The sequence below is a fragment of the Odocoileus virginianus genome, chromosome 9, assembly GCF_023699985.2.
Source record: "Odocoileus virginianus isolate 20LAN1187 ecotype Illinois chromosome 9, Ovbor_1.2, whole genome shotgun sequence".
NCBI lineage: Eukaryota > Metazoa > Chordata > Mammalia > Artiodactyla > Cervidae > Odocoileus > Odocoileus virginianus.
Window position 1 is genome coordinate 67569418 of NC_069682.1, and position 19090 is coordinate 67588507.

Genomic DNA, 19090 nt, shown 5'->3' on the forward strand with positions numbered 1-19090 from the left:
CTCCATCTATTTGGATAAGTGCAGCTCAGGATCAATTATGGATGAGGCTCTATGGGAAATGAGTAAGTGGGCTGTTGCCGACTTTGAAAAATTAATGGGAGCTGATTAATACAAGAGTACACTCTCTCTTCCTTGACTCGGGGAGGCTCAGGTCTCTGTGGAAGCCCCAGGTGGGGGCAGCACCCCCGTGTCTGTGCGAGGTCAGGTTTGGTTCGCAGAAGTGTGCTTCAAAATTATCTACCCCTTTGACAGACAAGGATACCGAGGTCCATCAAAGATAAGCAATTTACCCAAATAGCAAAGAAGGAAAGACAATAGTCAATTCTTTTAAAAATAAGATTTTTTTTTTTTTTTTTTTGGCTATGCTGTGCAACTTGTAAGATCTTAGTTCCTTGACCAGGGATTGAACCCAGGCCATGGCAATGAAAGCCCAGAATCCTAACCATTAGGCAACCATGGAATGTCCTTCCTTTTTAAGGCTGAATAATATTCCATTGCATGTATTGCATATTGTTTATTCATTCATCCACTGACAGACATTTGGTCTGTTTTCCCTGTTTGGCTATTATGTGTAATGCTGCTGTGACCATGGATGCACAAAGATCTCTTTGAGACCCTGCGTTCAGTTCTTTTGTGTATAGACCCAGAAGTAGAATTGCTGACCAAATAGTAATTTCATGTTTACTTTTCTTAAGGAGCCACCATATTGTTTTCCTCGGCTGTAGTCTTACATTCCCACATGCAATTGCATAAGGGTACCAGTTTCTCCACATCCATGCCAACACTTGTTTTTACTTGGAGGCTTTTTTTTTTAATAATAGCTGTCCTAATGGTGATTAAATAATTTTAAAATATAAACTATATTTATCCCAACAAAAATTGGTAAGAAGAGAGTCACTGTTTTATAGTTTTCAAATTTTTTCGATGTCTGACTTAATAGGCAGCTGAATTCTCAGATCTGCTTCTGTATTTCATCTGTGGTCCCATCACATGCCACTCAGCCTCTGGAAAACTCCACGGTCCACTCATGAGAGGAGGGGGAGAAAGGCAAGTGATATGGTCATGTTATTAGCAAAATAGTTTTGACTTTGCAGACCTCAGCTTTAATTATCAACTCAAGGTCAATCTTGTTTTTATCTCTTCTTCCTCCTGTGTGCTCCCCAACATCATTTTGAAGCAAATCAATAACCATCAATTGTTACCGGTATTGTATTAGTTGCTTTCCGCATTGCCTTCTCAGTCCTCACTTCAAATCTGTTTTATTAGCATGTATGAGTATGGTTGTTTATTTGAGGGAACCAGGCCTCTGAGATGTGAGGAAATTTTCCCAGGTTCATGTTTCTGGAAGCTGATGACACCCAGGATGGTGCCCAGGTCAGATCTCTATTACACAGTCTCCTAAATTTGACTTCAGACCGTGAGAGCTACTCGGGCTGTGGCCTGTTTCTTTTTTCCACTGGGACTTTGGGGGAAGGCACTGGTTTTCTTCCCTGCCTCCATCTCTCATATGTGGGTGCTCTTTCAGTAGATCTTTAAGAAGTCCTCTTGTACCTCGTACCTCGTTGGACAGAGGGCTGAGTTGGTTGCTGCTGTGTGAAGCAATTATGAGTAATTTCTTTGTGAATGAGCTGAGAAAGCATTTGCCCTCCCCATTCTGAGGCCCAGCCCTGGAAGAGGAGGAAAAACAGCAGAAGAACCGAGGCTGGTGGGGTTTGGTATAGTCTGCTCCAAAGGATCTTCTCTGGGTTGGGAAGACCCCCTGGAGTAGGAAATGGCAACCTACTCTAGGATTCTTGCCAGGAAAATCCCATGGACAGAGGAGCCTGGTGGCTATGGTCCATAAGGTCACAAAGAGTCAGATACGACAGAGTGCACACATGGCCTCACAGTGGCAGCTCCAGTTGGAGCCAGGAACACCTCCACTCACTACAGAATCATGACATCCAGAGATGATGAGGCTCCAAGGTCACATAATCCTGACTGCCTCCAGGAACTCATCTCTGACATACCTTATTCAAAGGCTGCCTGGCCTTTCTTGTATACCTGTCATGACAGGGAACTCACTACCTACCTCAGTAGACAGCCAGCCCACGGATCGCACTCTTATTGTTAGTTAGAAAGCTCTGCTCACATTGAGTGACCTGCCAGGAACAACCCATTTATGCTGTGATGGGAAGTACCAGATGGGGAGTTGAGATTCGTGGGCATAAGATTAGGGTAACTGTCTGTAAACCATCCCCTCCAGGATTTTGATTTCTTTCTTGTGAAGATTGCCGCTCTGGTTCCTTTTCCCACTAATACTCTTTTTTTTTTTTTTAAGATTGATTTATTTTTTGGCTGTGATAGGTCTTTGTTGCTGCACACAGGTTTCTCTAGTTGTGGAGAGCGAGGGTTATTCTTTAATGTGGCTCATAGGCTTCTCATTGCAGTGACTTCTCGATGCAAAGCACAGGCCCTAGGCATGTGGGCTTCAGTAGTTGCAGCATTTGGGCTCAGTAGTTGCAGGTCACATGCTCTAGGCCACTGGCTCAGTAGTCATGGCACAAGGGCTCTGTGGCATGTGGGATCTTCATGGACCAGGGAATGAACCAGTGTCCTCTGCATTGCAAGCTGGATTCTTAACCACTGGGCCACCAGGGAAGCCCAAACATTCTTATTTGTTTCTTATTTGGTTTCCTTTCCTCCAAGAGTCACCTTCGAGGACGTTGAGAACTGAACTCCTCTTTGAGTGTGGGCATTGCCATTTGTCTTGGTGCATGATCTCGGCTGCTCATCCAGCCATCACCTCTTGAGACATCCCCATCTGCCCCAGCCCTCTCTGAGGAAATGCACCCCAACACAGACCTCCAGGAGTTCCCGAAGCAGTCCTGAATTCCACAGATCCTGCCGCAGCCCATATCCCCATAGCTGCTTCACCCACCTCCTGTGACAATCCCCAGACCCTACACCAACATAAGCTGTCCTCTGACTTTCCAAAGATTTTGTAATTGCACAGCCATGAGACTTTCCCTGCCTTTGCCAATATCCCATTGATTTTCAAATAGGTGGACCTTCTGGCAGGAAGAAGAGGGAAAAAATAAAGTGGAAGAAATCCCCAAACAGGTAATTGGGGCTCAAGTTGCCTCTTTGGTTTGGAAAGGGTGTGGATGTGGGTAATCCTGCCCTGGTCTGAGAATCATTCCAGGCTGGCAGACTGGACAGCCCATCTCCATGGCAACTGTTGTTATTGGTAACTGAATGAGCATCTCCAACAACAGCCTCTGGAGCTGCTGATGGTTTTCCCTTCTAGATGAAAGTAAAAGGAGCCAGGGTCTTTGCTGATTGACTGTAAGTGCTGGCTCTTTGCCCCCATTTTGGGATCATCAATTGATATTGGGCAAGGTGAAGCCACTCTTTAATTATCTCTCTAGCCTCTGTGGCCTAAGAGGTGTGACAAGCTGACTTAACATGTATTTTCCAGCTTCTCTATGAGAAGCTTAGAAACCTGCTCAAGAGCATCTAGCTAGCAAGGTCCAGAACTTGAAACCTGACTTGTCTGATTCTGAAAGCCATGACTGTGACTGCATGGCTGTTGCACCTCTGTCCTTTAACTCTGAGGTCACATGTCAACTTTGTCAGACTTCCCTTGTGACACCATTGGTTTAACTCTTTGTGAGAACAGGTAGCATCTCATGGTGATTCATGGGCCACCATGAGGGTCCTTCTAGATGCTGTCTCACTTGGTTATCCTGCAATGGAATCAGTGGGATTGTAGGGAAGCAGAGGGTCGCTGAATTCGCAAGTCCATGTGCGGGAAGCACAGTGAGGCCCATCAATAGTAAACACTAGAGTTTGGAACACAGAAAGGTTTATTGCAGATTCATACAAGGAGATGGGTGCCTTATGCCCTAAGAACCTCAAAGCTACTGAAAGCTTTCAGCAAGTCTCTTTAAAGGCAAAAGGTGAGGGATGGGCATGGTTGGTTGTTGCAGACTTCTTGGTGTCAGATCCTTTGTTTTTGAGGTCTGGTCATGGTCAGGTAATGATTTTGCCATAAATCTCCACCAGATAAATGTTATTCTCTGTCCTGACAAGAAAGGGCAAAATCCCAAGGCACAACTTTCACCCTCCAAGGTCCGAGTCCTGGCTAAGAGGATTGCAGATCTCAGTTGGCAGCTCCTTCAGGGCCAGGTTCCCACACCCTGCCCAGCTGTCTTCCCTGAGAGAGCCAGGCATCCAACCCACCTGGCCCTCAGTCTCCTCAGGCAGCCCAGCTAGGAAGGCCAGGTCTCACAGACTGCAACGCATACAGATGGCCACTGCTAATAGGTTGCAGAGATAGGGATGGGGGAGAGGTTCACCTCCTCAAGGCCTGGGCCAAGGCTAGAGGAGGGCCTTAGTGAGGGCTCTGGAGCCCTGCAGGACATAGTCTCCAGTCTGCTTCCGGGCCTTCCAGCTCACCTGCTGGCTTAAGGCTGGGTAAGCTGGAGGGCCTCTAGGAGAAGGCCTGAATCTGCCTCTTACCTCACTCTCTACCTGACGACCACCACAACACCCACCCTTGCCTCAATCACTTCCGCAGTGGTCCCTCACCAGTGGGCAGGGCCCACTGCGGTGCTGGCCAGTAACTGAGCAGAACAACTAACAGTCACTCATTGACAGCCGTTGCTTGTGGGTGGGGCCTACTGAGGCACGGAGCAATGGCTGAGCGCGACCTGTTGCCTAGTAACAGTGTTGCGTGCGGAGTAATGAGGCGCAGCAATGGCTGCCTGCTAAGGGCTGTGCTCATCCTGCTCTGTGACAAGGGCACTTGCGCACCCAAGCTGCCTGCCCTCCCCATCATACTCCCTCTTCTTCCCCGAAGGTGACGTACAATGAGGGAGAAATGAGATTCGGAGCACGGTTATACAGGACCTTTGGGCTCTGCATTCAGTTTTACCATCTTTCTCTCTCTGAGTTCTCTTGTTTTACAGAACACCTCAGGCCCACTTCCATGGTTGCCCTTCCTAGATGAACTTTAGAATCACTTTTGCCAGGACTTGGAACTAACCCCACTGAGATTTTGAGTAGAGCTGTACGATGCCCATAATTGGTGAAGGCCCTGTAATACGGAAGTGAGGAAGAGCTCATAGTGTGGCATCTGGCCATCCGTGTTCACAGTCTAGTATCCCTTCTTAAGAAGGACCCTCATCTTTCTTGATCTCTCAGTGGCCTCTGACAGAACTGACCACTCTCTCGATATTGAAAATTGCCCTCCCATGACTTCTCTAACCCCAACTTTCTCTGGTTTTCCTCTTGTGTTTCTGGCTGTTCCTTCACTGTTCCCTTTACTCTTCCACCTCTACTTGACCTCTAAAAGTTGGAGGGGTTCAAGGCTTGGTCCAAGGTGACATCATCCACTATGGCCATGGCTTCAGTTCTTACCTTTCATTCTTTATTTTACAGCTGAGTTGTATTCCATTGTGTATATGTACACCACGTCTTCACCCATTCATCTGCTGATGGACATTTAGGTGGTATCCATGTCGTGGCTATTGTAAATAGTGCTGCTGTGAACATTGGGGTGAGTGTATCTTTTCAAATTAGTTTTCTGCAGACATATATCCAGAAGTGGGACTGCTGGATTATATGGCAACTCTAGTTTTAGTTCTTTAAAGAATCTCCATACTGTTTTCCATAGTGGCTGCACCAATTTTAAGATGATTTGATCATCATGAGGCCACCGTGCTGTGCGGAAGCCCAAACCATGCAGAATCCACATATCAGGGCTTTGGTTGACAGTCACAGAAGAGCCCAGCCTTCAGTCATTCCAGCCTAGGAGTCAGTGAGTGATGAAGTTTCTAGATGGTTCTAGAGCCCCTCAACTTCAGCCACTTAATCACCCTTAGCCATTCATGTCTTCCCAGCTGAGGTCCCAGACACTGAAGAACAGAGACAAGCCATCCTTGTGGTTCCGTATTTGAATTTCTGATGCACCGAAAGCATAAGAATAATAAAATGGCAGTTGTCTAGGCAGGTTTATTATGTAACAGTAGAAAACTGGGCCAGCATTTAGATCTTACAGACTTCAAGGCCTGCAGGTCTTTACCTCCAGCTGACACTCCATACATTGTCTCATCTCAGGGCCTGGAATATTCTTTTAGTTTTCTCCCTGCTCAGCTGGCCACCACTGACTCATCTTTCAATCTCAGCTCCAGCATCACTTTTGGTGGACACCTTTTCCAACCATACAGAGAAGGTCAGGCCCACCATGGGCTTCCATCACATGACAAATGTCTTAGTGACCTTTGGACCTTTTTTATTAGTTCTTCTGCACTGGACTGTGAGCCCCATAAAGGCAGGGCCTGTTCCTGGATCTCCAGCTCCTGGTAGACTTCCTGGCACACAGTAGGCATGCAGTGAATAATGGGTGAATGGAAGGGTGGATAAAGCTAGTATTATCATTGATACTGTTTGGTGGAATTATTTGAGAAGTATAATAGCTTCTGCTGTTGATTCCAAATTACAACGGCTTTCTTGATGACATTTTTTACTGTGACCAGGGAACAGACAGGAAGGAAAGGTCTTGGGCTGTGTGAGTTTCAGGAATGGTGGCATCAGGTAGGAGGAGAGTCTTAGGGCACAGCAGGGTAGGGTGGTCATGTAGGGTGCACACCGCATGTATGGCCTCTGTACAGGAGCCTTTGGACCTAACTGGCTAAACTCAGCCATGCTGAGTGGAGGAAAAGCCCATGCTCGACTTGATGGAGAACTTCGATAGGGTTCACTCACCCTCTCTGTGTCCCATTTTTATACAGGTGTTGCACAAGAGCCCAACAAAAGCCAGTTCTGGCTTTATGGATCTGTAGTAAAGATAGTCTAGAGACCAGGCAAAGTGGCTCATAAATGACTTTATGATCCAGGCGAAGTCAGTAGGGAAGGTTGCAGTTTGTAATTAAAAAAGAATTAACCAATTATATCCTCAATGCATTCAGTTCCTAATCCCCTTTGAAAAGGATCTTTAGGCATCTAATTGACATATTTTAAGAGACATATTGGCTAGTTAGACATCAATTGACATCCTTATTAAATATCAATTAACACATTCCCTGACTTGATATTTAATTAGCTTGCTGTAGCTATTCTTTTAAAAGTCAATTAAATGCTTGGAATATTCTTACAAGTTGACTCCACTGATAGCGATTATGTATGAATTCCTGTCATAAGTGGTTTTTACTTAATTGCAGGGCAAGCTGATTCTGAATATAGATTATCAGGCCTTTCAATAAGAATTTAAAAATCAATCATTAGGTATCTAATGAACCCTCTTCTCATTGCTGTTGTGAATAAAAGGCACGTCTGGCTCTGGGACTGTAGGCTCTTGTGCTTTCATTTGATTGTGAAAATGCTGGGTCAAACAGTCCACACACCTGCCTCTACGTAAAACCATTCTTTATTTTTTGTTTTTTTAAATTGTGATAAAATACACACAGCATGAAATTTACCACCTTAACCATTTTAAGTGTACAGTTCAAAAGTGTTAAGTACATTCACACTGTTGTGCAACCAATCTTCAGAACTCTTTTCATCCTGCAAAACTGAAACTACTTCTTAAACAATTCCCCACTCCCCCCTCCTCCTAGCTGTAGCAACCACCATCCTATTCCGTCTCTGTGAATTTGACTACTTCAGGTACCTCATGTAAAGGTTTTGTCTTTACATGACAAAGACATGGAGCATTTGTCTTTTTTGGCTGGTTTATTTCGCTTAGCATAATGTTCTCCAGGTTTGTTCATGTGTAGCAAGAGTCAGAATTCCATTCCTTTTTAAGGCTGAGTAATATTCATATATGGGCTTCCCATGCTGGCGGCTTGGTCTGGGGAGATGAAGGTCAGAAGGTGAGAGTCAAGGACAGACCCAGGTGTATTTGGTGGAGGAAAGGGACACCTATGAAGGCCCGCTTCTGGGTCTTTGGAGACTCTTTCTAGGCTGGGGGCGAGGAGTATGGGGAAGATTTCTCCCAGTTGATAAGAACACTGGATCCTCCAAGAGTGAAGTGATTTGCCCAAGTTCTCTTCAGTAGCACGCATGTTCAGACGTTCAGTCGTGTCTGACTCTTGCGACCTCATAGACTGTAGCCGGCCAGGCTTCCTCCAGTTGGGGACGAACTCTGATGGCACTAGGTAAAGAACACGCTTGCCAATACAAGGGATGTAAGAGAAGTGGATTCAGTTTCTCGGTCAGAAAGATCCCCTGGAGGAGGATACCACTCCATTATTCTTGCCTGGAGAATCCCATAGACAGGAACCTGGTGGGCCACAGTCCACAGGGTTGCAAAGAGTCAGACACAACTGGAGTGACTGGCACACACACATAGTAACTCAACAGCAGCAACAATGCAGCTAGAAGATCGTTTGACCACTTGGGGAGGGAATTGCACTGAGGAATATTTCAGGCTCCCAAGCAGCTCATGTCCACGGTCTTTGCATTGACTGTTTTTTTTTTTTCCTGTCTGAAAGACTCCCATGTGCTTTCTCATCCTTCAGGTGTTAACTTCAATGTCACCTCCCAGAGAAAGGTCCCCCTTGATTACTCGTTCAAGGTAGGCTGCTTCTTCTCCTATCCTGCTATTCTCTGTTTCAGAGACCTATTTGATTCCTTCATAGCATTTTCCACAATTTGTAATTATTTAGTTTGTTTACTTAATTAATGCCTGTATCCCCAGGTAGAGACAAAGTTGTATTGCTTGCCATCTGTATCCCCAGTGCCCGGGACATAGTAGGTCCTCAGTAAGCATTTCTTGGATGGATGGATGGATAAATGGATGGGTGAATGAATAGATAGATGGGTGGGTAGGTGTGTAGATGGGTGAGTAGACAGATTACTTCCCAGGGTTTCAGAGTCAAGCTTCTCCTCTGTGTGTTCAGGAAATAAATGTATGAGTATTCTCTTCAGAGAGCTTATCTATGTGTCATCTTCAGTTTCTGTGGACAAGAATTATGGCTTATTTTGGGGGAGTCACTGTGGTGAACTCATTAGGAGATAATTAGAAGATTTTATGTTTTACACCCCAGAGTTAACCACATGAACATTGATGAAAAGGAAAATCAAGAACTGGGTGAATCCATTTGAATATAATTTCACACACCCTTTTAGCATATAGGCAGCTAATAAAAATGGTTATCATTCAAGTCCAAATCCTCTCTGAAGGGTCCTCCCTGGATGTCCCAAGAGTTCCAGCCAGCTTTTTTCAGAGTATGGCCCAAAGAACCCCGAATAGAGGTTTAGTCTGAGCTCTATTAGAGTGTAGACTCTGGGCCCCGTCCTGGACCCATTGAACCTTGGCAGTGGGCCCTGAATGGGGTATTTGTTTTTTAAGACTTTTATTTTATATTGGAGCAGAGCTGATTAACAATGTTGGGATAGTTTCAGGTGGATAGCAAAGAGATTCAGTCATACATGTGCATGTATTCATTCTCCCCCAGACTCTCCTTCAAGATGGGGTAGTTTTGAAATACTCTGAGATGATCCTGGCTCCAGTACTGTTCATCTCTTCCAGAGAGTGTCAGTGCTAGGGCACCTGGGGGACCACCTAGTGCAGACTCTAACTGATGATGAAACTGAGGCTCAGAGAGGGACAGTGACTCACCTGAAGTCACACAGCAAAGCTGTGACAGAGTTTAGACTAGAACCTGCTCTTCCTTCTGCTAGATCTATAGCCTCTTCTTAATAAGCGTGAGAGAGAATGGAACTTAGGGTCAAAATAATCACAGTGCCCCCAACCTTAAGTTTATATTTGATTGTTAGTCTCAATTTTCTACAAATAATGTTTATCAAAAATTAATATTCTTTAAAATAGTCTGGGCTATCTCATGCCTTTTTATTCAAACCTTTTTTGAAACAGAACATCAATCCCTTTCAGATGATAATTAATTAAGACACTTGATGGTCCCTAGAGGTAGCCAGACACCCACAGAAACTTGGTAATCAGTTCAGAATACTGAGAGACGCAGTCTGCATTCCAGAATTCTCCTGACTCAAGGATTGCCAATGGGGACAAGAAGGGGAGGGACTGGAGAGGGATTAGTGTGGGCCCGGAGAGCTGCCATGCCTCAGGCAGCCGCAGGGACCTCTTCATATATGTGGGCATCTTAGCCTTCCAACACTGTAAGAGGGGTGGAATTATCTCCATTTTACAAATTGAGGCCACTGGGAGTCTCAGATTCCCAGTCTCAGACTGAGGCAAGTCTTCAGCACAGCGACATTTCAGGGGGTGTTAAGTCTGTATCACAGAAATAATCACATTCCCACCTGAAATCAAGGTGGGGATTTGTCGTGTGTGTGTGTGTGTGTGTGTGTGTTTATGTCTGACCCTTTGCAACTCCATGGACTGTAGCCCGCCTGGCTCCTCTGTCCATATACTGTCTTAAAAACATGCTTTGCCTGTGGTTTGACCAGTCCTTGCCCAGCATGGCTGGGTGGAGTGGAACGTGTTTATCCTGGGATGAACCACGGGAGAGGATGAGGAAGGGTCTGCAGAGTCAGGGCCTGGGATTGGACAGAGGCCAAGCTGCAGAGGACCTCCCTCATGGTGAATAGCTATTGTCTGTTTTGAATTATTTATAAATAACCTCCCCAGGAAGATCCCTTGAAGAAGGGATAGGCTACCCACACCTGTATTCTGGCCTGGAGAATTCCATGGACTGTATGATCCATGGGGTGGCAGAGTCAGACACAACTGAGCGACTTTCACTTTCCCTTTTAGAAAAGACCCTGATGCTGGAAGGGATTGGGGGCAGGAGGAGAAGGGGATGACAGAGGATGAGATGGCTGGATGGCATCACTGACTTGATATGGACATGAGTTTCAGTAAACTTCAGGAGTTGGTGATGACAGGGAGGCCTGGAGTGCTGCAATTCATGGGGTCTCAAAGAGTCGGACACGACTGAGTGACTGAACTGAACTGAACTGAACCCTGCTACACTGTTGGTGGGAATGTAATTGGTGCAACCATTGTGGAAAACAGTCTGGAGGTTTACCATATGATCCAGCAATCGCTATCCTGGGCATGTATCCAAAAAATATGTAAACTCTAATTGAAAAAAGATATGTGTACACCAATGTTCGCAGCAGCACTATTTACAATAGCCACAACGTGGAGACCACCTAAATGTCCATCAGCAGATGAGTGGATAAAAAGATGTGGCATATATATGTGTATATACACACACACACACACACACATATACATATACATGTATATACACATATATGTATATATACATATATATTTGTATACACATATATGTATATATACATATATATACATATACACAAATGTGTATATATACATATACATATGTATATATACATATACATATATATAGTAGTATTACCCAGCCATAAAAGGAAATATTGCCGTCTGAAGCAACATGCATGGACATGGACATACTAAGTGTAGTAACTCAGGTAGAGAAAGACAAATACTATATGATATCACTTATATGTGAAATCTAAAAAAAAAAAAAGAACACAAATCAACTTATTTATGAAACAGAAACAGGCTCATAGACATAGAAAACACAGTTATGGTTACCAAAGGGGAAAGGGAGAGAAGGATGGGATTAATTATTGTACTTAAAATAGATAAGCAACAAGGATTTACTGTATAGCACAGGAACTATATTCAATGCCTTATAATAACCTAGAATAGAAAAGAATCTAAACGTGTACACTTGAAACTAACACAATATTGTAAACCAACTATAGTTGAATAAAATAAATTTAAAAATTAAAATATTGCTAATTATTTGAAAAAGAATAAAGCACAAACCTCCCTTTACATCCATCGAGGCCTTCACGGGGTACTATACACAGTCACTATTAGCTGTTTGTTCATTCGTTCATTCAACAAATATTTCCTGAGCACCTGTTATGTGCTAGGCACTGTCTCAGACCCTGGGGAAACAACAGTGAGCAAGCCAAAGCCTTGTGGGTGGCACAGTCAATAAACCAGCAAGCGAATGAATGACTCACTACTGTGACCCATACAATGAAGGTGACCAGTGTTGCTGAGGTTCGGGCGTCAAGGAGGCAGCCTTCTTCCGATGGGGCGGCCAGGGCAGGCCTCCATGAGGCATGGAGGTTGCAGGCTGAGAACCGAAGGAGGGGTTGGAAGGAGCCAGCTGTTTGAAGATGGAGAGGAAGAGGGGTCCAGGTGTGTGCTCAGGTTCAGAGGTGAGAAAAAGCTTATCATTTGTGGAGCCCAGAAGAGGCTTAGCTTCCTGCATTGTGGGGTGGGAGAGTGAGGCTGTGGAGGGAGTGGCAACTAGGTCTGGGCCAGGTCAGCAGGACCAGAACCCAAGGGCATTTCAGCCCTGGGCAAGGAAAAGCGGGGCTGCTGTCGGAGGGGCCAGAGCAGAAGAGAGACACCAAGTGACGTATGCCGTACAAGAGCCCTCTGCCCCAGAGTAGACTGGAGGGGGGCCAGGCTGGCGGTAGGGAGCCAGGTGAGAGATGCTGGCGGCTTGGTCTGGGGAGACCAAGGTCAGAAGGTGAGCGTCAAGGACAGACCCAGGTGTATTTGGTGGAGGAAAGGGACACCTATGAAGGCCGGCTTCTGGGTCTCTGGAGACTCTCTCTAGGCTGGGGGCGAGGAGTATAAAGAAGATTTCTCCCAGGTGATAAGAACACTGGGGCCTCCAAGAGTGAAGTGATTTGCCCAAGTTCTCTTCAGTAGCACGCATGTTCAGACGTTCAGTCATGTCCGACTCGCGCGACCTCATAGACTGTAGCCGGCCAGGCTTCCTCCAGTTGGGGACGAATTCTGATGACAGGCAGGTGGAGGCCTTCCTGGAGAAGATGAGGGAACCATAAGACCAAAGACAAGCTAGTAGGGATGTGAGAAATGCAAGTGAAGGTGGAGAGTGTTAGCAGGTGAGTAGTAGGTGAAAGAGACCCTCCAGGTGAGAGGTTGGAGGCGTACTAGGATAGATTAGAAATGAGCTGGGGTGGTGGGTAGGAGACCTGGCATGTGTCCCCACTTCTAGCCCAAGTGACCATCACAACCCCTCTGTAGGGTCCTTCCCTGTGACTGAAGCTTGAGGGAGTACCTATCAGCATTCCCCATTCATGGCCAAAATAATCTCTCCAACCCTCTATTTCGTTTATTTTTATATGCTTGCTTGCTAAGTCGCTTCAGTCATGTCTGACTCTTTGCAACTCTGTGGACTGAAGCCCGCCAGGCTCCTCTGTCCACAGGATTCTCCAAGCAAGACTGGAGTGGATAGCCACTCCCTTCTCTAGGGGATCTTCCTGACCCAGGGATTGAACCCAGGTGGATTCTTTACCATTTGAGCCACCAGGGAAGCTGATGTTAAAAAGTAGTTAATTATTTAAATCAGCATACTATTAAGGATTGTATTACAAAGTTCACATTTAATACAGTTGTTATATAGAGAGACATTTCTTATCTTGCTCCTTTAAAAAGATATACACAAAATTGATTTATTTTGGATTAATTATGTAACAAACTACACAGTTTGCTCACAAATATATCTTTCAATGATGTACTATGTTTGATTTGGGGGAACAAATGCATATTAAAATGTAGGCTGACATTTAATCATGTGTTCATCATCGACGCAGAGAGAAATGGCTTCCATAGCCTAATGCTAGGGAGCTTTGTGTTTTGTGGCTGAAATGAAAGCCACCAGCTTACTAGTTCATTTTGAGGTTTTTGTTTCAAATTGACTAAATAGGAGAGACGGCTTTGGGCTGGTGTTGGTGAGACCTTCTCAAGGAACACATTGTGGGTTCTTTTTTTGCCTCCAATGAGTGAAAATTCAAGTCAGTTGTACTCATCCCTGAATTTTCTCTCTTGGTGGTTGGTTTTTGAGGGGCCTGAAGCCTATAGATGTGCTTTATAAGGAGTGTGATCAGATGGAACCAATGGGAGTTACCATGAGGCACATAAGTGACTTATCATCAATGCAACAATGCTCATTCACTTGTGTCTCAAATTCAGAGTCCCCAGGCTTCCTGTCCTTAACCAATATTCTGTTGTGGGTATAAATGAAACAGAGTATGAGTAAGAATGTGAGCAACTTGAACTGTCATACAGCCAAGATCCTACAAACAAATGTTAATTGACAACAGTGGTAATGCTCACAAGATGCCTGTAATAGTGAATGGAGTGTGTTGGGGTTGGCCAAAATGTTCATTCTAATTTTTCTGTACCATCTTACAGAAAAACCCAAACGAACTTTTTGGCTAACCCACTGCTAAATACCCAATAAAGGTTAGCTATGGGGGTGATGATTAATGCTCTGAAGGAGAGGAGAGTGGTGCTGAATGTGTATAATAGAGGGTTTGGTCCAGAGAGGGAGGACCCTTGAGCTGAACTCCAGGTGACCGTCAGCAAACTGATGAACCTTTTTCAGGTTCCACCTGGAACATGAAGATGGTTAAGGTGCCTGCCTCATCAGTTTGTTGTGACGTTTACATGAATAAGATTTGCAATGTCCTTAGAATGTTCTGAATACATGGTAAGAGCTAAAAGGCTACTTAAAATAAAAAACATCATCCTCATTTATCATCATATTGTTATATAGTCAAAGCAGGCTTCCCAGAGGAAATGACTTTGAGCTGAGCTATGAAAGATGAGTCAGTGGTAGCTAGGCAACAACGGGGACAAGCATCCCAGGCCGAAGGAACAAAAAGTCCGATGTTCCAAAAAGCCCTATGCCGGGAAGGAGTGGGGTGTGCTGGGGAGCTGAACAAAGCTGGAGCAGCTGCAGTAGAATGACCGAGGGGGAGCGTGGTGAGAGGAGAGGCTTGAGACACTGGCTGGGGCCAGAGCAAGTAGGGCCGGGAGCCTTTCCTAGGGCTTCTGGTCTTCAGCCTGAGGGAGTGCCCACAAAAGGCTTTAAACTGGGGAGTGTCCACATCTGATTTGTAGTTGTGGTTTGAATAGCGCCTCCTAGTGGCTTTGGGGAGAATGAGTGGGACCAGCTGATGGCGGGCTTTGATGGGGTGAACCTGATAGTGGTGGAGGGAGGGTATCCATTGTGTACACTCATCTCAGCCTTGCATGCCTTCCACTCCAGCCACCCAGCGTGGAGGGGCAGAAGAGAAGGGGCAGACCTGATCCTGCCCTCCTGCCTGTGAGCCCAGCTTCTAACCGATCCTCCCCCAGCAATGATCTTGGGCCAGTAGGTTAGGTAAGAGGGTGTGCCGGGCACTCCAGCCTGGCCTGTGTGCAGGCATCACCTCTCCAAGGAACCTGGGGATGGGGGTTATGCTGGGGCTGCGATGCAGTCAGTGGGGACCTTGACACCTTCCACAGCAGAGAGGTGTGGGATAAAGCCAACACCCTGCATCTCTTGGTTCTACCTTTAGCTGCTGAGGCCAGAGTTCCCTGCCAGTGGGTAGCTGACCCAGATCCCAGGCCCTCTCGTCAGTGAAGGCATCTCTGCCAGCAGACCTCTGTGTCTTCAAGGCAGAATAAGAACTAATGAGTCAACCAGGAAAATGGGTAGAGGTCCATTAAGTTGGACTCAACTGTTGCTGAAAGCCTCTGTCACCAATGTCTGCTTTAACTGTCACATGGTTCCAGGATGAGACCTGGTTGGAGTCACCTAACTTGCCCTTCCCTCCACCCCACAGCCAGGGATTCACTCTCTCATTCATTCAACAAACAATTATTGAGCACCTACTATGTGCCAGGCGCTGTTCTAGGCTCAAAGGAGAAACCAGCAAACCAAATAGACAAAACTTTCTACATTCCATCTCAGGGAGACCGACTAAACCATAAACATAAAAAAGAAGCAAATGAAATGTGTTAGAAGATGGAAAGTACTATGGAAAAAATAGAGGTGGATAAGAGGAATTGGGAATCTTGGAAGATTAAGCCAACAAGACTTCCTAATGAATTGGATGTGGAATGTGAGAGGAAAAGAGTCTGGCGTGACCCCCCCCAGGTTTTGGCACGAGCAACTGAAGTACAGAGTTGCCGACGTTTGAGTAAGGGTGTGGGTGGAGCAGGGTTGGGAGACGACCAGGAGACCAGTTTGGACATTTTGGGGTTGAAAGCCCTCCTAGACATTCAAGTGGAGATGCTGAGAGTGAGCTGGGTTTGTGGAGCGTGAGTTGAGGAATGAGGCCTAGGCTGGAGTTGCTGGCATGAGGGGATATAAAGCCATGGCCTGGATGGTCACCAGGGGCTAAGCCTCGGGGTTGTGGGGAGAAGAGAAGGATCACGGAAGAGGCAGACAGGAGTGGCCGCTGAGGTAGGAGGACAAGTAGGAGAAACATGATGCAATGGGTCTAGTAAGTCAGGTTTAGGAACTCGGGGGTCATCCGTGGCCTTGTGGGAGGAGCCTGGCTGCAGTCATTCTCCAGGTCTGGGTGACTTACCTTTTGCCTTCATGGCAGGCTGAATGACAGCCCCCAGATATGTGAGGTCCTAACCCCTGGAACCTTTTGTTACCTAACACTGGGAAATGGTCTTTGCATGTGTGATTAAGGATTTTGAGACTGGAAGACTACACTGGATTATCTGGCTGTCTTTGTAATAGAGGCAGAGGGAGATCTGATGCAGAGATGACAGTGTGACCACGGAGGCAACCTCGGAAGGGTACAGCGCAAGTTAAGGAATGCGGGCAGCCCCCTGAAGCCGGAAGAGGCAAGGATCGGATTCTGTCCTAGAACCTCCAGAAGAAGTGTCCCCTTGCTGACATCCTCGTTTCAGATGTCTGGCCTCCGGACCTGTGAGAGAATGAACGTCTGCTGCTTTACACGCTGAGTTTGTGGCATTTTGTTACAGCAGCGACAGGAAACAAATACACACCATCTGGCCTCAGATAGCTCTGCCCGTAACTTAGTCATCATCATCATCTAACAATTGTAACAGCCCCGCACCAGACTGCCTTCTGCCTGCCCCACAGCCTTGCCCTCCACACACAGTCTGATGGGTAATTCCTGCCTGAATTCCCTCAGCACAGAGCCCACATTTAATAGCCTGAAGCACAGGGCTTCTCCTGACATGGTCCCTGAGTACTTCTCCACCCTCATTTCTCACCACTTGGCCCCATCACTTTTGCTCCAGCTGTATCAACCTCCCTGCAGTTTTCAACTGTTACATGTTCTTTCAAACTTCTGAGCCTTTGCACATGCTGTCTCCTTTGCCTGGAACACTCTTCCTCCCCCCAGATATCTACATGGCTTGTTTTCTCATTGACTTCAGGTCTTTGCCCCAAAGAACTTCCTTGATGATAGATTTCAAAGCACAACCCCCTCTTCACCTTCACATTTCTGATTCCCTTGCCCTATCCTGTTTCCCTCCCCCCCATGGTACTTATCACTGCCTCTGTACTTAACTTCTTTGCTCATTGTCTGTTGCCCCTGATTAGAATTAAATTTCACAGGAACAGGGAATTTAAACTGGGTGGCTTAAACAATAAACATTTACTTCTCACAGTTCTGGAGGCGCCGGCACTCAGAGTCAATGTCTGCTGAGAACTCTGAGCTCTTCATCCCCTTATGAGGGCCCCAGTCCCATCTTGGGGTTCTACCCCATGACCTCTTCCAAAGCTAATCACCTCCCAAAGGTCCCACTTCCAAACACCATCACACTGGAGATTAGGCTTCAACATATGCATCTGGGGGGATACAAGCATTCAGTCCACAGCAGGAGGATTTGGGGGTGATCTGGAAGGTCTCCTGGGATTTTCAGCCCCTTGTAATCCTTGAGATCAAAGATTCCTCTCCTTTCTGAGCCATGGATCTCTTCACTGAGCAAATCTTTTGAATGCATAAGATACATTAGATTACAAAGGATTCTAATTATTTTGAACTGCAGTTATCAAAATATTAAAAGAAGACATTTTGATATAGTAATAAATTTGTTTCTTTATTAATGAACTAAATACCAAGAGCTAGGGACGGGTCTAATTAGTACCATAATTTTGAAGTGGTGATGAGCATAAGTGATCTTTCAAGATAGCAGCAGCAACAGCAATGTGATATGAAAATATCTGTGATTTCTCTTGGTGACAAACACTCACAGGCACTGCAAACACTGTGGTTTGTCATTGGTCTTCACAAGGGAAGGAAACGGTGAATTTCAGTAAGAGGTGAGTAAAGAGAAAGACGATTTTTTTTTTTTTTTGAACATCCAAACCAGCCCTCTCCATTAAGATCCCGTCATTAATGGAATTAGAGGTGAGCTGGGAAGAGCTTGGACCCCATGATTTTTCAGTGTCGAGAGATGCTTCTGACAAGTGTACCCCTCTGGCTAAAATGGGGGCTCCCGGGGGCAGCCTCTTCAACAGGCAAACCTGAGCACTGTGTTGGGCCTGCCCCTTCCTCCCTTCAACCCCTGGGAGTCACAAACCGTCCGTTCTCAGGAAGACCAAATATAAACATTTCGAGATTATCTCAAGAACAAGATGTTTGTTTACTTTGGAAATTGCAGACATGGCAAAGCACTCAAGCCCACAACTGCAATTAATAAAAATTTAGGTCAATCTTTCCTGGGGCGAAGCTACATCTCGATTTTAGAGACAAGACCAGTGTTTTTCTTGTTTTGTGTTCAGGTAACATTATGTTGTTTATCTGTTCTGAGTCATAGATATTTGTATTGCTTTTTTCCCCTTCAGTTATACAAGCATTACATGCTCATTGTAAAAAATTCCAAACACTGCAGAAAGTGAAATTTCCCCCATTGTAACCTCTTCCCCAGAGAGAACCACTGATAACGGGGCAGAATGCATCACGGGCGCCTTTGTCATCACATGTGTGCTTCCTCACATTACCACTTATTTAATTCTTTTTTTTCCAAATAGCGTTTTATGAAAATTGTTCTATAACTTGTGCTTTTCACCTAAGATACCACAAGTGTTATTTGCCTATATGTCTGTCTCCTTAACTGGAATTTGGGGCTTAGAAGGGGAAGATATCTATGTTTTAGTGAAAGTGAAAGTTATTCAGTCGTGTCCGACTCTTTGTGACCCCATGGACCATATAGTCTATGGAATTCTCCAGGCCAGAGTACTGGAGTGGCTAACCTTCCCTTCTCCAGGGGATCTTCCCAACCCAGGGATCGAGCCCAGGTCTCCCGCTTTGCAGGTGG

At 45.7% G+C, this 19090-nt stretch overlaps 1 long non-coding RNA gene across 1 annotated transcript; it reads left to right on the top strand.

The window, feature by feature from the left end:
- Positions 1 to 3248: 3248 nt before the first annotated feature.
- On the top strand, positions 3249 to 17738 carry LOC110149109 (uncharacterized). The gene is made up of 3 exons (XR_002317355.2): positions 3249 to 3327; positions 8505 to 8560; positions 16536 to 17738. It is a non-coding gene; the product is annotated as an uncharacterized lncRNA (long non-coding RNA).
- The last annotated feature ends 1352 nt before the right edge of the window (positions 17739 to 19090 follow it).